We start from the raw sequence: 6,816 nt of genomic DNA, 5'->3' as shown, positions 1-6,816 counted from the left end.
GTCATATCCATCTAAAAAGAAGATGACAAGAGTTTGTTGGAGCAATATCACATAATACTTCTTACACACGTTGCCCTGTACTGAATTTGATCCTTGCTTGATTCGGATGAAAGCTTGTTGGTAACTGAACTTTCTCCACCAATCTTTGGCTTACAACATTGTTCTCGCTTTCGTAAACGAATGCAACTAAACATGGGGGGTCTTCGATTAAACACCTTGCTTTTCTACTACCTTTTCCATCATCTTTCCCTTTACTTCCTTTTCTTTTTCTTCAATTTCCCTTCCTTCTGAAGCTTTTATTTCTTCTTTTTCTATTCTTTCTTTTTCTATTTTCTCCTTCAGCCTATGTTGATCTTTACTGGCTTGTCTTGGTGTCATAAATTTCAACTTCATTTCATGTCCCTCATGCCCCAAATAAAGGGAACGTTAATCAAGATTGAGCGTTTTAAAATGAAGCAATGCCCATCTAAAAAGAAGATGACAAGAGTTTGTGGGAGCAATATCACATAATACTTCTTTCACACATTGTCCTGTAAGAATTTGATCCTAGCTTGATTGCGATGAAAGCTTGTTGGTAACTTGAGTTTCTCCACCAATCTTTGGCTTACAACATTGTTCTCGCTTTCGTAAACGAATGCAACTAAACATGTGGGGCCTTCGATTAAACACCTTGCTTTTCTACTACCTTTTCCATCATCTTTTTCTTTACTTCCTTTTCTTTTTCTTCAATTTCCCTTCCTTCTGTAGTTTTTATTTCTTCTTTTCCTATTCTTTCTTTTTCTATTTTCTCCTTTAACGTGTGTTCATCCTTCTTGGCTTGTCTTGGTGTCATAAATTTCAACTTCATTTCATGTCCCCCATGCCTCAGAAAAAGGGAACGTTAATCAAGATTGAGCGTTTTAAAATGAAGTCTTGCCCATCTAAAAAGAAGATGACAAGAGTTTGTGGGAGCAATATCACATAATACTTCTTTCAATCATTGTCCTGTACTGAATTTGATCCTTGCTTGATTCCGATGAAAGCTTGTTCGTAACTTGAGTTTCTCCACCAATCTTTGGCTTACAACATTGTTCTCGCTTTCGTAAACGAATGCAACTAAACATGGGGGGCCTTCGATTAAACACCTTGCTTTTCTACTACCTTTTCCATCATCTTTTTCTTTACTTCCTTTTCTTTTTCTCCAATTTCCCTTCCTTCTGCAGTTTTTATTTCTTCTTTTTCTATTCTTTCTTTTTCTATTTTCTCCTTTAACGTGTGTTGATCCTTCTTGGCTTGTCTTGGTGTCATAAATTTCAACTTCATTTCATGTCCCTCATGCCTCAGAAAAAGGGAACGTTAATCAAGATTGAGCGTTTTAAAATGAAGTCTTGCCCATCTAAAAAGAAGATGACAAGAGTTTGTGGGAGCAATATGACATAATACTTCTTTCACACATTGTCCTGTACTGAATTTGATCCTTGCTTGATTTGGATGAAAGCTTGTTGGTAACTTGAGTTTCTCCACCAATCTTTGGCTTACAACATTGTTCTCGCTTTCGTAAACGAATGCAACTAAACATGTATGGCCTTCCATTAAACACCTTGCTTTTCTACTACCTTTTCCATCATCTTTTTCTTTACTTCCTTTTCTTTTTCTTGAATTTCCCTTCCTTCTGCAGTTCTTATTTCTTCTTTTTCTATTCTTTCTTTTTCTATTTTCTCCTTCAACGTGTGTTGATCTTTACTGGCTTGTCTTGGTGTCATAAATTTCAACTTCATTTCAAGTACCTCATGCCTCAGAAAAAGGGAACGTTAATCAAGATTAAGCGTTTTAAAATGAAGTCTTGCCTATCTAAAAAGAAGATGACAAGAGTTTGTGGGAGCAATATCACATAATACTTCCTTCACACATTGTCCTGTAATGAATTTGATCCTTGCTTGATTTGGATGAAAGGTTGTTGGTAACTTGAGTTTCTCCACCAATCTTTGGCTTACAACATTGTTCTCGCTTTCGTAAACGAATGCAACTAAACATGTGTGGCCTTCGATTAAACACCTTGCTTTTCTACTACCTTTTCCATCATCTTTTTCTTTACTTCCTTTTCTTTTTCTTCAATTTCCCTTCCTTCTGCAGTTTATATTTCTTCTTTTTCTATTCTTTCTTTTCTATTTTCTCCTTTAACGTGTGTTCATCCTTCTTGGCTTGTCTTGGTGTCATAAATTTCAACTTCATTTCATGTCCCTCATGCCTCAGAAAAAGGGAACGTTAATCAAGATTGAGCGTTTTAAAATGAAGTCTTGCCCATCTAAAAAGAAGATGACAAGAGTTTGTGGGAGCAATATCACATAATACTTCCTTCACACATTGTCTTGTACTGAATTTGATTCTTGCTTGATTTGGATGAAAGCTTGTTGGTAACTTGAGTTTCTCCACCAATCTTTGGCTTACAACATTGTTCTCGCTTTCGTAAACGAATGCAACTAAACATGTGTGGCCTTCGATTAAACAACTTGCTTTTCTACTACCTTTTCCATCATCTTTTTCTTTACTTCCTTTTCTTTTTCTTCAATTTCCCTTCCTTCTGCAGTTTATATTTCTTCTTTTTCTATTCTTTCTTTTTCTATTTTCTCCTTCAACGTGTGTTGATCCTTCTTGGCTTGTCTTGGTGTCATAAATTTCAACTTCATTTCATGTCCCTCATGCCTCAAATAAAGGGAACGTTAATCAACATTGAGCGTTTTAAAATGAAGTCTTGCCCATCTAAAAAGAAGATGACAAGAGTTTGTGGGAGCAATATCACATAATACTTCCTTCACACATTGTCCTGTAATGAATTTGATCCTTGCTTGATTTGGATGAAAGCTTGTTGGTAACTTGAGTTTCTCCACCAATCTTTGGCTTACAACATTGTTCTCGCTTTCGTAAACGAATGCAACTAAACATGTGTGGCCTTCGATTAAACACCTTGCTTTTCTACTACCTTTTCCCTCATCTTTTTCTTTACTTCCTTTTCTTTTTCTTCAATTTCCCTTCCTTCTGCAGTTTATATTGCTTCTTTTTCTATTCTTTCTTTTTCTATTTTCTCCTTTAACGTGTGTTGATCCTTCTTGGCTTGTCTTGGTGTCATAAATTTTAACTTCATTTCATGTCCCTCATGCCTCAAATAAAGGGAACGTTAATCAAGATTGAGCGTTTTAAAATGAAGTCATGCCCATCTAAAAAGAAGATGACAAGAGTTTGTTGAAGCAATATCACATAATACTTCTTATACACGTTGTCCTGTACTAAATTTGATCCTTGCTTAATTTAGATGAAAGCTTGTTGGTAACTTGAGTTTCTCCACCAATCTTTGGCTTACAACATTGTTCTCGCTTTCGTAAACGAATGCAACTAAACATGGGGGGCCTTCGATTAAACACCTTGCTTTTCTACTACCTTTTCCATCATCTTTTTCTTTACTTCCTTTTCCTTTTCTTCAAATTCCCTTCCTTCTGCAGTTTATATTTCTTCTTTTTCTATTTTCTCCTTCAACGTGTGTTGATCCTTCTTGGCTTCTCTTGGTGTCATAAATTTCAACTTCATTTCATGTCCCTCATGCCTCAAATAAAGGGAGCGTTAATCAAGATTGAGCGTTTTAAAATGAAGTCATGCCCATCTAAAAAGAAGATGACAAGAGTTTGTGGGAGCAATATCACATAATACTTCTTTCACACGTTGTCCTGTACTGAATTTGATCCTTGCTTGATTCCGATGAAAGCTTGTTCGTAACTTGAGTTTCTCCACCAATCTTTGGCTTACAACATTGTTCTCGCTTTCGTAAACGAATGCAACTAAACATGGGGGGCCTTCGATTAAACACCTTGCTTTTCTAGTACCTTTTCCATCATCTTTCTCTTTACTTCCTTTTCTTTTTCTTCAATTTCCCTTCCTTCTGAAGCTTTTATTTCTTCTTTTTCTATTCTTTCTTTATCTATTTTCTCCTTCAGCCTATGTTGATCTTTACTGGCTTGTCTTGGTGTCATAAATTTCAACTTCATTTCATGTCCCTCATGCCTCAAATAAAGGGAACGTTAATCAAGATTGAGCGTTTTAAAATGAAGTCATTACCATCTAAAAAGAAGATGACAAGAGTTTGTTGGAGCAATATCACATAATACTTCTTACACTCGTTGTCCTGTACTGAATTTGATCCTTGCTTGATTCGGATGAAAGCTTGTTGGTAACTGAACTTTCTCCACCAATCTTTGGCTTACAACATTGTTCTCGCTTTCGTAAACGAATGCAACTAAACATGGGGGGTCTTCGATTAAACACCTTGCTTTTCTACTACCTTTTCCATCATCTTTCTCTTTACTTCCTTTTCTTTTTCTTCAATTTCCCTTCCTTCTGCAGTATATATTTCTTCTTTTTCTATTCTTTCTTTATCTATTTTCTCCTTCAGCCTATGTTGATCTTTACTGGCTTGTCTTGGTGTCATAAATTTCAACTTCATTTCATGTCCCTCATGCCTCAAATAAAGGGAACGTTAATCAAGATTGAGCATTTTAAAATGAAGTCATGCCCATCTAAAAAGAAGATGACAAGAGTTTGTGGGAGCAATATCACATAATACTTGTTTCACACATTGTCTTGTACTGAATTTGATCCTTGCTGGATTTGGATGAAAGCTTGTTGGTAACTTGAGTTTCTCCACCAATCTTTGGCTCACAACATTGTTCTCGCTTCCGTAAACGAATGCAACTAAACATGTGTGGCCTTCGATTAAACACCTTGCTTTTCTACTACCTTTTCCATCATCTTTTTCTTTACTTCCTTTTCTTTTTCTTGAATTTCCCTTCCTTCTGCAGTTTATATTTCTTCTTTTTCTATTCTTTCTTTTTCTATTTTCTCCTTCAACGTGTGTTGATCTTTACTGGCTTGTCTTGGTGTCATAAATTTCAACTTCATTTCATGTACCTCATGCCTCAGAAAAAGGGAACGTTAATCAAGATTGAGCGTTTTAAAATGAAGTCTTGCCCATCTAAAAAGAAGATGACAAGAGTTTGTGGGAGCAATATCACATAATACTTCCTTCACACATTGTCCTGTAATGAATTTGATCCTTGCTTGATTTGGATGAAAGCTTGTTGGTAACTTGAGTTTCTCCACCAATCTTTGGCTTACAACATTGTTCTCGCTTTCGTAAACGAATGCAACTAAACATGTGTGGCCTTCGATTAAACACCTTGCTTTTCTACTACCTTTTCCATCATCTTTTTCTTTACTTCCTTTTCTTTTTCTTCAATTTCCCTTCCTTCTGCAGTTTATATTTCTTCTTTTTCTATTCTTTCTTTTTCTATTTTCTCCTTCAACGTGTGTTGATCCTTCTTGGCTTGTCTTGGTGTCATAAATTTCAACTTCATTTCATGTCCCTCATGCCTCAAATAAAGGGAACGTTAATCAACATTGAGCGTTTTAAAATGAAGTCTTGCCCATCTAAAAAGAAGATGACAAGAGTTTGTGGGAGCAATATCACATAATACTTCCTTCACACATTGTCCTGTAATGAATTTGATCCTTGCTTGATTTGGATGAAAGCTTGTTGGTAACTTGAGTTTCTCCACCAATCTTTGGCTTACAACATTGTTCTCGCTTTCGTAAACGAATGCAACTAAACATGTGTGGCCTTCGATTAAACACCTTGCTTTTCTACTACCTTTTCCCTCATCTTTTTCTTTACTTCCTTTTCTTTTTCTTCAATTTCCCTTCCTTCTGCAGTTTATATTGCTTCTTTTTCTATTCTTTCTTTTTCTATTTTCTCCTTTAACGTGTGTTGATCCTTCTTGGCTTGTCTTGGTGTCATAAATTTTAACTTCATTTCATGTCCCTCATGCCTCAAATAAAGGGAACGTTAATCAAGATTTAGCGTTTTAAAATGAAGTCATGCCCATCTAAAAAGAAGATGACAAGAGTTTGTTGAAGCAATATCACATAATACTTCTTACACACGTTGTCCTGTACTAAATTTGATCCTTGCTTGATTTGGATGAAAGCTTGTTGGTAACTTGAGTTTCTCCACCAATCTTTGGCTTACAACATTGTTCTCGCTTTCGTAAACGAATGCAACTAAACATGGGGGGGCCTTCGATTAAACACCTTGCTTTTCTACTACCTTTTCCATCATCTTTTTCTTTACTTCCTTTTCCTTTTCTTCAAATTCCCTTCCTTCTGCAGTTTATATTTCTTCTTTTTCTATTTTCTCCTTCAACGTGTGTTGATCCTTCTTGGCTTGTCTTGGTGTCATAAATTTCAACTTCATTTCATGTCCCTCATGCCTCAAATAAAGGGAGCGTTAATCAAGATTGAGCGTTTTAAAATGAAGTCATGCCCATCTAAAAAGAAGATGACAAGAGTTTGTGGGAGCAATATCACATAATACTTCTTTCACACGTTGTCCTGTACTGAATTTGATCCTTGCTTGATTCCGATGAAAGCTTGTTCGTAACTTGAGTTTCTCCACCAATCTTTGGCTTACAACATTGTTCTCGCTTTCGTAAACGAATGCAACTAAACATGGGGGGCCTTCGATTAAACACCTTGCTTTTCTAGTACCTTTTCCATCATTATTTTCTATACTTCCTTTTCTTTTTCTTCAATTTCTCTGAAGTTTATATTTCTTCTTTTTCTATTCTTTCTTTTTCTATTTTCTCCTTCAGCCTATGTTGATCTTTACTGGCTTGTCTTGCGGTCATAAATTTCAACTTCATTTCATGTCCCTCATGCCTCAAATAAAGGGAACGTTAATCAAGATTGAGCGTTTTAAAATGAAGTCATGCCCATCTAAAAAGAAGATGACAA

Source organism: Vigna unguiculata, chromosome 1 (genome assembly GCF_037176805.1).
Source record: "Vigna unguiculata cultivar grain cowpea cultivar isolate G323 ecotype 2 chromosome 1, ASM3717680v1, whole genome shotgun sequence".
NCBI lineage: Eukaryota > Viridiplantae > Streptophyta > Magnoliopsida > Fabales > Fabaceae > Vigna > Vigna unguiculata.
The sequence above is the reverse complement of the archived record's forward strand: the minus strand, read 5'-3'. Positions refer to the sequence as shown.